The following is a 14,285-nucleotide window of genomic DNA, read 5'->3' as shown; positions in this document are numbered from 1 at the left end:
TCGTTCATTTGCCTTTTTCTTTCGATCCCCTGCCGCCTCTCAAACAGTGAGACCGCTGCAGCTAAATGGGACCCGCATGTCATCCTCTATGAGCAATCAACTTTCTTTTCTTGGAGTTTTTTTTGGCACCTCATATTTGGGCACTTGCCTTTTTCTTTCGATCTCATGCCACGTTTGAAACGTTGAGGAACCTGCAGGCTCATGGGACCCGCATGTCATCCTCTATGTACTATAAAAGTTCATTTTCTTGGTTTTTTTCACCCTCTGATTTTTGGCAATTTCTTTTTTCTTTTGAACCCCTGCCGCCTCTCAAACGGTGATACCGCTGCTGCTAAATGGGACCCGCATGTCATCCTCTATGTACTATAAAACTTTCTTTTCTTGAATTATTTTTGGCTCCTCATATTTGGTCACTTGCCTTTTTCTTTCGATCTCATGCCACGTTTGAAACGTTGAGGAACCTGCTGGCTCATGGGACCCGCATGTCATCCTCTATGTGCTATAAAAGTTTATTTTCTTTATTTTTTTTTCACCCTCTGATTTTTGGCTATTTCCTTTTTCTTTTGATCCCCTGCCGCCTTGGAAACGTTGGGTAAGCTGCTGACTCATGGGACCCGCATGTCATCCTCTACGTACAATAAAGTTTCTTTTCTTGGATTATCTTTGGCTCCTGATATTTTGTCACTTGCCTTTTTCTTTCGATCTCATGCCGCTTGAAACGTTGAGTAAGCTGCGGCTCATGGGTCCCGCATGTCATCCTCTACGAACAATAAAAGTTTCCTTTCTTGGAGTTATTTTTTACCCCTAATTTCTGGCTATTTGCCTTTTTCTTTTGATCTCCTGCCCTCTCGAAATGATGAGGACGCTGTTGGCAGGTCGGTCCCACATGTCATCCTCTATGAACAATAAAAGTTTCCTTTGATGGATTTATTTTGAACCCCTAATTAATTTCTGGATATTTCCCCGCCGCCTTGGAATCGTTGAGGATGCCGCTGCCTCATGGGTCCCGCATGTCATCCTCTCAGAACGGTAAATGTTTATTTTCTTGGATTTTGTTGACCAAACGATTTTTGGCTTATTTTTTCTTTCGATCACGTGCAGCCTTTAAAACATTGAGGACGCTGCTGGCTCACGGGTCCCACATGTCAACCTCTATGAACAATAAACGCCGAGGATGCCGCTGCCTCATGGGTCCCGCATGTCATCCTCTCGTAACGAAAATGTTTCTTTTCTTGGATTTTTACCAACAGATTTATGGTTTATTTTTTCTTTCCATCCCCTCGCCTTTAAAACATTGACGACGCCGTTGGCTCATGGGTCCCCGATGTCACCTCCCGTACAAGAAACATATGATATCTTGATTATTTTGCAGACAATAAACAATGTATTACGCTCTGAGCTATTTCAAACGGATAATTAAATCTTTATTTTTACATAAACAAACTTATATGTTGAATCTCCTTGTTTTTTTGTCTTTGCGAAGCATAGGACTTTCCTGTTTTTTTAGAAAATTCTAACTTTCCTGTTTTGGAGTGGGCTGAAATTGTACGAGTCAAAAGGCCAAGCAGATAGTTCGAAGGCCCGGATGTCCGTATGCAGCCCAATTGAAATCTTTCTTCTTGGATTTTTTCACCCCCCGATTTCTCGGCTACTTCATTTTTCTTTTGGTTCTCAGTGTCGCCTTGGAAACGTTGAGACCGCTGCTGCAAAATGGGACCCGCATGTCATCCTCTACGTACAATAAAATTTCTTTTCTTGGATTATTTTTGGCTGATATTTGGTCACTTGCCTTTTTCTTTCGATCCCGTGCAGCCTCTCAAACGGTGATACCGCTGCTGCTAATTGGGACCCGCATGTCATCCTCTATGTACAATCAAGTTTCTTTTCTTGAATTATTTTTGGCTCCTGATATTTGGTCACTTGCCTTTTTCTTTCGATCTCATGCCACGTTTGAAACGTTGAGGAACCTGCTGGCTCATGGGACCCGCATGTCATCCTCTATGTACTATAAAAGTTCATTTTCTTTGTTTTTTTTCACCCTCTGATTTTTGGCTATTTCCTTTTTCTTTTGATCCCCTGCCGCCTTGGAAACGTTGAGTAAGCTGCTAGCTCATGGGACCCGCATATCATCCTCTATGTCCATCAACTTTATTTTCTTGGATTTTTTTTGACCCCCTAATTTCTGGCTACTTTCTTTTTCTTTTGATCTCAAGCCGCATTTGAAACGTTGGGACCGCTGCTGCAAAATGGGACCCGCATGTCATCCTCTATGTAAATAAAGTTTATTTTCTTGGATTATCTTGGGCTCCTGATATTTTGTCACTTGCCTTTTTCTTTCGATCTCATGCCGCCTTTGAAACGTTAAGTAAGCTGCTGGCTCATGGGTCCCGCATGTCATCCTCTACGAACAATAAAAGTTTCCTTTCTTGGAGTTATTTTTTACCCCTAATTTCTGGCTATTTGCCTTTTTCTTTTGATCTCCTGCCCCCTTTGAAACGATGAGGACGCTGTTATGTGTCGTTCCCACATGTCATCCTCTATGAACAATAAAACTTTCCTTTGATGGATTTATTTTGAACCCCTAATTAATTTCTGGCTATTTCCTTTTTTTCTTTGATCCCCTGCCGCCTTGGAAACGTTGAGGATGCTGCTGCCTCATCGGTCCCGCATGTCATCCTCTCAGAACGATAAATGTTTTATTTTCTTGGATTTTTTTACCAACTGATATTTGGTTTATTTTTATTTTTGATCCCCTGCCGCCTTTGAAACGTTGACGACGCTGCTGGCTCATGGGTCCCTGATGTCAGCCTCCCCGTACAAGAAACATGTGATATCTTGATTATTTTGTAGACAATAAACAGTGTATTTCGCTCTGAGCTATTGCAAACGGATAAATAAATCTTTATTTTTACAACTTATATCTTGAATCTCCTTGTTTTTTGTTTTGGCGAAGCATAGGACTTTCCTATTTTTTTTTTGAGAAAAATCCGATCTTTCATGTTCTGGAGTGGGCTGAAATTGTACGAGTCAAAAGGCCTAGAAGGATAGTTCGAAGGCCCAGATGTCCAGATGCAGCCCAATTGAAATCTTTCTTTTCTTGGATTTTTTTCACCCCCTGATTTCTGGCTACTTTATTTTTCTTTTGGTCCTGTGCCGCCTCGGAAATGTTGAGACCGCTGCTGCAAAATGGGACCCGCATGTCATCCTCTATGTACAATAAAAGTTTGATTTCTTGGATTTTTTTCACCCTCTGATTTTTGGCTATTTCCTTTTTCTTTTGATCCCCTGCCGCCTTTGAAACGTTTAGTAAGCTGCGGCTCATAGGTCCCACGTGTCACCGTATGAACGATAAAGCTTTCCTTTCTTGGAGTTTTTTTGACCCCTAATTTCTGGCTACTTTCATTTTCTTTTGATCTCAAGCCGCATTTGAAACGTTGGGACCACTGCCGCACAATGGGACCCGCATGTCATCCTCTATGTACAATCAAGTTTCTTTTCTTGGATTATTTTTGGCTCCTGATATTTGGTCACTTGCCTTTTTCTTTCGATCTCATGCCACGTTTGAAACGTTGAGGAACCTGCTGGCTCATGGGACCCGCATGTCATCCTCTATGTACTACAAAAGTTTATTTTCTAGGGGTTTTTTTTCACTCTCTGATTTTTGGCTATTTCCTTTTTCTTTTGATCCCCTGCCGCCTTGGAAACGTTGAGTAAGCTGCTAACTCGTGGGACCCGCATGTCATCCTCTATGTACAATCAATTTTCTTTTCTTGGAGTTTTTTTTACCCCCTAATTTCTGGCTACTTTCTTTTTCTTTTGATCTCAAGCCGCATTTGAAATGTTGGGACAGCATGTCATCCTCTATGTACAATAAAAGTTTCTTTTCTTGGATTATTTTTCACCCTCTCGATTTTTGGTCACTTGCCTTTTTCTTTCGATCTCATGCCGCCCTTGAAAACGTTGAGGAACCCGCTGGCCCATGGGACCCGCATGTCATCCTCTATGTACTACAAAAGTTTCTTTTCTTGGATTTTTTCACCCTCTGATCTTTGGCTATTTCCATTTTCTTTTGATCCCCGCCGCCTTGGAAACGTTGAGTAAGTCCGTCGAATCGATGGGACCCGCCTGGCATCCTCTATCTACAAGCAAGTCACATTACCAGGATTTTTATTACCCTCGAATTTCTGGTCACTAGCCTTTTACTTTCGATCTCATCCAGCCTCAGAAACGATGAGGAAGCTGCTGGCTCAGGGGACCCACATGGCATCCTCTATATTATAAAAGTTTCTTTTCTTGGATTTTTTTTCACCCTCTTATTTTTGGCTATTTCCTTTTTCTTTTGATCCCCTGCCGCCTTGGAAACGTTGATTAAGCTGCTGACACAAGGGCCCCGCATGTCATCCTCTATGTACAATCAACTTGCAAGATCTTGGAGCGAAAGAGCTTGTATAAGTGGGACCCATATGTCATCCTCTATGTACAATAAAAGTTTCTTTTCTTGGATTATTTTTGCTCCTGATATTTGGTCAGTTTCCTTTTTCTTTTGATCTCATGCCGCCTCTGAAACGTTGAGTAAGGTGCTGGCTCATGGGACCCGCATGTCATCCTCTATGTACAATAAAGTTTCTTTTCTTAGATTTTTTTACCCCCTGATTTTTGCTAACTTGCCTTTTTCTTTTCGATCATATGCCGCCTTTGAAATTGAGGTCGCCGCTGGCTTATGGGTCCCACATATCAGCCTCTATGAACAACAAATCTTTCCTTTGTTGGATTTATTTTTTACCCCTAATTTCTGGCTATTTGCCTTTTTTTTCTTTTGATCCCCTGCGGCCTTTGAAACGATGAGGACGCTGCTGGCAGGTCGGTCCCACATGTCATCCTCTATGAAGAATAAAAGTTTCCTTTTTGGATTTATTTTTGACCCCTAATTTCTGGCTATTTGCCTTTTTCTTCCGATCCCCGCCGACTTTGAAATGATGAGGATGCAATGGCAGATCGGTCCCACATGTCAGCCTCTATGAACTATAAATGTTTCCTTTGTAGGATTTATTTTTTACCCCTATTTTCGGGCTACTTGCCTTTTTCTTTGAAACGTTGAGGACGCTACTGTCTAATGGGTCCCACATGGCATCCTCTCTGAACGATAAACCTTCATTTCTTGTTAACGACAGTTTATCGCATTATTTTCGCAGACTAATACAAGCTCTTTCGCTCCAAGATCTTGCAAGTTAATAGAATAAATCATGGAATTATTAGGATATGTTTTAAATTTCAAATCCACTTTATGAATTTTTGAAAATACCGTGATCTTTGTGGGTATGGAGCGATCAAGGATTTTCATATTGGCCATGAGCAGTTTCAAAAATTGCAACCCAATAATTCAAAATAAATACAAACAACTTTTATGTAGAATCTCCGTGTTTTTGTTTTTTGCCAATCATAGGATCTGTGGTTCTTTAGAAAAGGGCCAACATTGCATGAGCAGAAAGGCCCATTTGTAGTTATTGGGCTTTGACAAATGAGCAAGTAGGCCTATAGCAAATACCTTGTAGATGGCCGTTGGAACCCAAAAGTATTTGTTACCTAGACTTAGATGCCAAACTCAGCCTTATTGACATGAACCTTGCTATGCACACGACAATTTCAGTCCGATCCGTGTACGAAACACAAGATCCAACCCTTCGTGTGAGGAAGCAGGTGGCAGCACACCTCCAGATGCTCAATCGTACATACGCATATCATATAGGAGTTGTCGTATGTACATCAGTTCCGTATTGACATGTTTTTTTCTTTGGTTCACATGTGGGGTCCGCACAAATACCTAGGTCGCACATCTACTTCCTTGCTCGTAGTTGATGCATGTTTGGTTTGGGGATGGGGTGGAACCGAACACACCCCCGTGCCAAGGATGTACTTTACCCTTTAGCGGCGAAAAATAGGAATGGTCCTCTCATGAGTATGATCAACAAGAGGTGGCTATATTATAAAGGACGTACACACATTGTAATTATAGTGCTGAAATAATGTCAATCCTAAAACAGCCATGCATGGGTTATAATATGAAGGCAACACGAAATACAAAAAGCAGGCGTTGTTCAAATAAACCGATTCAACCTAGTACATAGTAAAAAGCAGTACTACTTCTCAACACTTCAAGCATAATAAAAAAGTGTCACTGCTTTTTTAAAGGTAACACCGAACGGGCAATGTTTAAAGCAGGCTTAAACCACATAGCCGCTTGTCTGACACTATCCCAACCATCCTTGGGAAGGCTGATAACTCCCACAGCCTCACCTTCATCTCGTCGGAGGTTGCAGCGCAAAATTTTAGGGTATTGATTATAACGAATATTCCGGTATGCTGTGTAGACGCAGTTTTTCCTCATGAATGGAACCAATGTGCCATCAGAGCTTTGGATTCACGCTTCTTCAAAGTTGGCAATGATTGGGTAATTGAGTCCGAGGAACAGAGTGGTCGCCGAGGTCGTTAACCTGCCTCCAAAGAAAGTCCCCTCGCACGTGCAGTAGATAAGGGATCCAGCTCAAAGACGTAGGTGGCAACAGGAGGATACCGCCGTAGCCGAAGCCCATTAGCAGCATAGGGAATGTCAGAGGTACTTCAAAGATTGGCAATCCCAATCTTGTTTACCGTAAGGATGATCATCAATCGCTTGCCATCAGCAGATGGAGCGAGGAACCACGCGTCGCTGATCATCCACCACCGGTGGCGGGATTACAAACGGGAGCATCAGGTTTTCTCGCAATATTAGAAATGGAGACGAATAGGGTGTTACCGGCAACCATATTCAAACAAGCAGCATTGTTCATCGTTCATGCTCACGGTATAAATACGACTATGTAAGCTAAGGACATTGGTCATTCATGTGTTCAAATCGAGTGTCCAATATATCAGTTATACCGCATCCATCCCACGAAACTAGTCTAAACTTCGCCAAAACTAGACACTAGTTAGTGTATACACGCTTATATACTACCTCTCGTCCCACCGAAAGTGTCCGAGATTTGTCCAAATTCAGATGTATCTAGACAAAGTGAAAGCATATAGATACATTCAAATTTTGACAAATATATATCATCTTAAGTTTAAGTCCCGTGTCAGTAGTTAATTCCCTTTGTCTTAAGTGATCTATTAGAGAGCTTCCCCGTGACCACCCGAAGGGTAAGAAATGTTTAATCGTATAAGTGGATTGCCTAGACCTTTCCATCGGTTCGGACTTTTGGTTGCGTTGGCTAGTCCATGAAGCTTGACATGGTGTCGAGCCGTGGTCTCGAGTTCGAGTCCCGGCTTTCGCAATTTATCCTAAAATTGTTGTTGCCCCCTCGGAGTCCACGTATATGCCTCTTGAGCTATACCTCTCCAGTCTTTCCACATGTTGACTTGTCTCCCATCACACGTGAGGGGGTGTTGAATTGTATAAGTGGATTGCCGCCTTGCGATCAGTTCGGACTTTTGGTTGTGTTGGTAGTGCATGAAGCTTGACAAGAAAGAAATGCTCTTTGTAGCTAACCCCAAGTCTGGTAACATTTGCAAAATAGGTATCGATGCAGCTATCCATTCAAAGAGAAGAATTTGCATTTTAGAGTTGAAGGTTCATAATCTCTTCTCTACTATTGATAGTAAAGGGTACACATGGTATTTGTTTACCTCATTTTCGCGTTCTAAAAAAGGTACGCTATATGGTTGTGCTAAGTTAAACTGATTTAAGTCTGTTCAAGTTTATCGAAAATTATACTACCAACATCTAAAACATCAATATAGGTTCATATATTACAAAAGATATTTAGATTTTCTTTTCTCGAACACATGCCTAGTCGTGCATCATTATATATTAGAGCATACAGGGTTGTAGCAAGGCTACGAAAAACTGAGAAAGCAAAAAGAAAGAACTATACAGGGGACTAGAGGCAGCCTAACTTTGTTAGGCTGCAGGTGCTAAATCTTATATATATATGAGGTTGTAGATATTAATCGTAAACTTACTCAAACTTAAATATCATTGAATTAGGAAAAAGATAACCTGAGTTATTTTGAATGAGGGGACGTCACAATCACTAATGAAAGATAATTGTGGGAAACTGAAATCTATTCAAGAAAATGGGAGAAAAAATGTATCAAAAACAAAATTAATTATACCATTCTGCAGATTGTTCACCGATATAAACAAAGAACTGTTTGATCTGCATGTAGGTACATCCAATCAAGGCTTTTTCCCCGATCTCTAGAAAATATAAGCTACGCATGTAATTACAAATGATTTTCTTCTATTTTTTCTGTTTCTACGTTAACATTTGAGATACTTGTTAATTACATCCATATTCTGCAGTTGCATAGAGTTACTAATTCAGGAATGCATTCACATACGGAGTATACTATGTTTGCTGATGACTGACTAGTACTAATTCATTGCAAGCAACGGTTCATTCATATTCAGATAAAGGATGTGATCGGAATCTCAGATACTTATGAAAGACCTTATGCATCACTCTGATGCAGATGGCTGGTCTCTCGTCCTCCTTTTGGAGGCAAAATCAATTAGTTATATATGAAACAATGGGTGTAAAAGGTTATCAAAAAGGGTGCCTTCATAGTGCCAACGTTATCTTTTGAGATACCGGTTAATTACACCCATATTCTGCAAAGCGAGAGTTACTAATTCAGGAATGCAATCACATACTGAGCATACTATGTTTGTTGGTGACTAATTAGTACTACTAATTCATTGCAAGCAACGGTTCATTCATATTCAGCAAAAGGGGGTGTGATCATTAAGTCATATAAGAAAGGTAAAATATAAACAAGGTAGTTCATGAATAACTTCATTGGTTAAGGCAGTGTATCATGCAATGCAACATAAGGACTGAAAAAATACCATTTGCGGTGTCCCAGAAGTACGTGGAGCCGTCGGTCATTCACCGCAAAAACGTGGCCACGGAGTTCAATGGCATCACAAGAATTTGGATAATCAGTGCAGGTGTAAGGGCCTCCAGCATTCTCCGCCGCCACCCCTTCAAGGTAGAAAATCGTTTTGTCGAACAAGGCGATGAGCTTGTAATCTGCGTACCTCCCACCTTTTGTGGGCACTTGGCAGATTACAATCTTCAACAAATTAATTGCTGGACCCCAGTTAAAAGAGTATGCAGGTCGATATGAAACAATACTATGATGAATCTTCGAATCAGGTAGGGATGGAAGGGGGATATGTCGCTCGGTGTAGACGTTCACGAGGCACCACTCATGATGATCGGCGGCGGCGATCCAGACGCCGTTCGCGCCAAGCCATTTTCTGTCGTGCATGAACGGCAGGGCGATAGAACGGCGAGGATGGTCGAGGGGCACCAGGTCGTACACGGTATCATGCAGACGAGATGCTGTCGCCAGGTCCCAGTGTTCACCGAACCAATAAGCAAAGTGAGGCATCGGCAGCAGTGGTTCATCCCAATGGTGCATCTTACCTTCATCCTTGCTGATCATGTCGTAGAGCTCCCTGGAACATGCAGCAAGTCGGACGGTGTAGGTAACGTCCAGATGCGCAGCGATGAGGTCGATGTTGTCGCCGGTGAGAGCCTCCAAGTGGCCGTCCCCGCCGCCCGGCAAAGCCTAGTCTAATCCATCTGGTGAAGATGGTGTGAGGTGGATGGGGGATGCACGTGGGCGTGGGGGTTTCGGAGGAGAGGGCGAGCGCTATGGAAGGAACGATGCGGCGCGCGGCCAGCCGGGGTAAGGAGAGAAAGGTATACGGAGTAGTACTAGTGATGCGGCGTGGTGGGGATCGAGATCCTGCGCGTGCGCGTGATTCTGGGAGGGTGAAGAAGAAATTTTTTTATTTTTTTGTAACGGGGTGAAGAAGAAGATGATAGACATGCAAGGGGCAAAAACTAGGTAGTACTCTAGGCTGCTGCTGCGACTGGGCGCCGATTTGACTGTTGGTAGACTAGCACGCCACCCATCTATAAATTTGCGACGACGTTTGGTGCGTTGATGTCTCGGTCACATCAAAGTTGACCAGAGAGGGCTTTTTTTACAGCTTCCATTTCGATATATTTTTCGCCAATAATCGTAGTTCTCTACATGCCAGAGACACGTACCTTAACACGTGGGCAGCATGCAACCGCGCGAGCACCAAAATGGAATGAGAAATGTTTTAGAGCAGAACTTCATTTTCAATGCCTTTCCTAGCTTGGTTTGGAAACCGGACAGAGCTTCAGTGACTTGATGCTTCCAAGATACATTGTGACTGTGTCCCACCATCTACCATCCATTTGAGATCCAACGTTCCAAACTATCTCTTATTTCGAAGCTAAAAAAGAAAAACTATTCAGAAAATTTTGAAAAAAATCCAGTAATATGTAGATTCCTTGTTTTAAAATCTATGAATATTTCATCCCATTCGGATGACTAGCTTGTGATTAAATAGATTCTTACGTACTCGAGCACTAGTTTAAACTAAATATATATTTGCTCACAAACCTATGATTCAAATCGAATGAAACTTCACCAAAATATAAATCGAAATATGCATGATTTACTGGAAGTTTTTCAAAATTTTCATGGTCCATGGGGTCCTCCAAAGTGCAAGCTTTTTTTTTCTTGGTTGGTACTTCAAAACCGAGTTTGGATGGTGGCAAGACTTGCACAAAGAGGATGTCAAAATTTTGGCCTTTGTGAACTTTGCAATCAACATCAAGTGTCGGACTCTCGAGAAAAAAATATGAGTTGGCGCCCACCTTTCTTTCAACCGTTGGTTCTCAATCCGAGGGTGGTCCAACTAGCTAACAAAATTGGCTTGGTATTCATGGTCTTGAACCAACGATTTGGCATGGCTTTCAATTTGTATGAGAGGTGATGTATGGAGGTGATTTATACGAGAGGGCAATAAAGAAATGTTTTGTCATCCTCGCAAAGCTAGTCTATTTGGAAAGAAATGAATAATTGGTTTTTCGCAACATTGCATGATACTAATTCATGATACTATGCATTGAAGGTGTTGTATCATAGACTAGTATCAATCTACGATACTTCCCATTGTGACTAGTCTAAGTGCTTTTGCACCATGAACACTAGCTATGCACAGACCTCAAAAAACACTTCTCCATCATTCTACTATTCACACTTTCTTTTTCTAATAGAACTATGTACCATTGTTTTTAATATAATCTTGTGTCGAGAGTATATATTTCTAAAATAGTCATTTATGTTTCGCATAAGCTCAAAGAGGGGTACTTACTTATGAGAGATATCTTTCAACTAATACGTTGTAGGAGTACTTTAATTATGTGAGCTATAGTGTGAAATGCTTACTAGAACGAGTACAAAAGGTGTTTGATAACATTACAGGCCACACGCCCAGTGTAGCCTGCATTGTAGGAGCATTACATCAATTTAACAACTACGGAGGAGTAGCCTAGGTAGAGATAACAGGCAAAGGAAATAGTTCAACAGATAGTACAACACAACTACGGAAAGGGAGTAGCCTAGGTAGAGATAAACATGCAAATGAAATAGTTCAACAGATACAAATCTTGCATTACAACACGAGTATTACATAAAGTACATCAGCCCTTCTTTCTGGACCTGTGACGCGAAGGCAGGTTCCATTGCCGGGCGTTGGCGAAGCTTGGGATGAGCCACAACGGAACCTGCCGCCATGTCCATCTAATGTTGGTTTGGAAACCAACGACAGATCTTCGTAATTCAAACTGAAGCGGCAAATTTCTGGAGAAGGAGGATATGCAAGGCCTACTGCATGGTGCGATGTGTAAACAGAGTTGCTTCTCGCCATATTTGGACGGTCATGTTCTGCCCCGTCTTCTACTGGAATGATAATCGGATAGTTCACTCCAAGGAAGAGAGAATATGATCCAAGGGAAATAATCCTCCTCCATGGCCTCGGTGGCATCAACTGACTGGTGTCCATGCTGTACACCTCGCAGCCAAGTAAACCCTTACCATACCCGCGAATAGTGCGACCATGACAACCCTTAGAGGTAGCAGCAGCAGGTAAAATCCGAACCAGTCCAGTATAATCCCGCCCATCGCAACGCCCCTGTATGGACCAAAAAGTCTAGAACCATCAGGAGATCGTGCTAACCACCAGGAGCCAAGATTGTACCGACCTTGTTCATCAAGTTCTGGCGGAATAGGTGTCGTGCTGATCAACAAAGGACCTTGCAAAGGAAAGCACAGCTTGAAGTCAGTTCAGCAAAACTTGATTAGTTCATTACATACATGAATAATGATGTAGCTAAAATACTGCCTCCGATCCAAATTAATTGACTCAACTGGATATGTCTAGCTAGATATGCACAAATTAATTGACTCAAGTTTGTCTAGCTAGATGCACTGGCTAGACAAAGCTGAGTCAATTTGATTTGGATCGGAGGGAGTACTTTATTTTGACTCAAAGGCATATCGCTGCTGATTTTGATTGAATATAGAGGGGGAAAGGTACAGGCATGACACGAAAACTGCACAACAAAAAGAAAAAGGCTAAAGCTAAATCTGAAACTAGCAGGTAATAGCGAAAACACATCATATGAGATGAGAAAATTACCCCAAGAAAGTTGATTCCATGCATAAACTTCACCTATCTGAGTTACAGCAAATACAATACCCTTGTAGATGATTGCATCGGAGTAGCCGTACGCTAAGAACTGGTTGTCAAGAACTGTCCATCTCGCTAGAAGCACGTTGAAGGACTGCAATTGCCGCGTTGAAGATGGCAAGAATAGAGAAACTAGTATAATTTGAAGCTGTTGGAACTCGGCAAATAGCTATCTTCAGCAGCTGAAGATGTTGATCATTAGACTCGAACACAAGTTTATCCGGGGTGGATTTAAACTCACTTATTGGTGGTAGAGGAATCCGGCGATCAGTGTACACATTGACAAGCTCCCAATTCCAGGGAAGCCAAGAAGGGCGATCCAATCTCCATTCGCGCCGCCCACATGCCCGTACCACCATCTCTGAATCACGGCATCGGAAGAGATCCCGTCCAAGCCGGCTGGTTGGCACAAGGTACCCTTGCGATCTTTTGCATCATGCTGCTTGTCCTTCGCGCACCCCGCCGCTTGAACTTGTGGACGCGGGAGAAGGGATTGTGCGCGGGCGGTACCTCGGTTGGTGAGTATGAAGAACACAGGCATGCCAAACGGCTGAGATGCAGCAGAGCTACACTTTGTGTTGCTGAATCATGATAAAACTTGCATGAACCGACGAGGCTCGCGGCGGTGATGACATCGCATCGGGATGCGATTTCTTCAAGGGGGCCATCAGAAACACCCAAGAACCGCCACTCTCATTGATCGATCTCGCCATTGGAAGGATGTGGTCAAGTGGGTGTGGGGGTGTGGGAGTGGGACGCTGGCGTTTGGGTATGAGGTATTGGAGGACAAGCGAGCGGCAGCTGGTAGAGCGATATGGATAAAAGTCCACAACTCCTACTAGTACCATCAAACAGGTGGCTCGAGATGATCCGAAAAAGGCATGGCGGCGGTGGTGCAGGGGCTGCTGGTGTAGGCGGGGTCGCCAGAGAAGATGGAGATGAAGAAGACGGAGAAGCGAGGCAAAAAAACAATTTGAATTGAAATCAATAATACGAGTACTACGGGCGTGCCTTCTCTCTCTCGGTCTCGCTGCACTACCGCACCCGTCGTGAAGGCGTGTGACCCGAGAAGAAGCTAATGTATCGTATACTATCCTTGCACGCCGTGGAGCTGTATTTTGTCTCATCAAATCAGCTCGACAGCTTCAGCAGAGAAAAGATCCTTTGCCATCATCATGATATATTACCACGGGCCCACGGCAAAGGCACATTCATCTTGTACTACCATATACCGTATCGCTCTATATGTTGCACAAACCACCACTTGGACATTTTTTTTTGCAGTTTCCACCATGTGGTGGTCTAATATGTTGCAAATTTCACCACTTGGTTATCTAATCAGCTAGTTAGTCATGTTGATAGCAAAATCGACAAGTGGGTTCAACATGTCAATGCTCCAATTAATGTTTTAGAAAAAATAAATTTTTCAAAATTCATACTTCTTTTATTTAGCTATTTAAAAATGCTTATTCATTTATTTCAACAAATATTGTGCGGTCTTGAATTTTTTTCAAACAAATATTATGGCATCGGGTTCGGGACTCCTGAAAAGGACTGGCCGTGGTACGGGAACCCGAAATGATGCCCACAACATGGTCGAAAGTGGCAAGGAACCCGTCGAGGTGGATGAACTCGGGAAACCTTGGTAGAGGTAGGGATCTTG

The sequence above is a fragment of the Lolium perenne genome, chromosome 4 (assembly GCF_019359855.2).
Source record: "Lolium perenne isolate Kyuss_39 chromosome 4, Kyuss_2.0, whole genome shotgun sequence".
Taxonomy (NCBI): Eukaryota; Viridiplantae; Streptophyta; class Magnoliopsida; order Poales; family Poaceae; genus Lolium; species Lolium perenne.
This window is presented reverse-complemented; position numbering follows the sequence as displayed.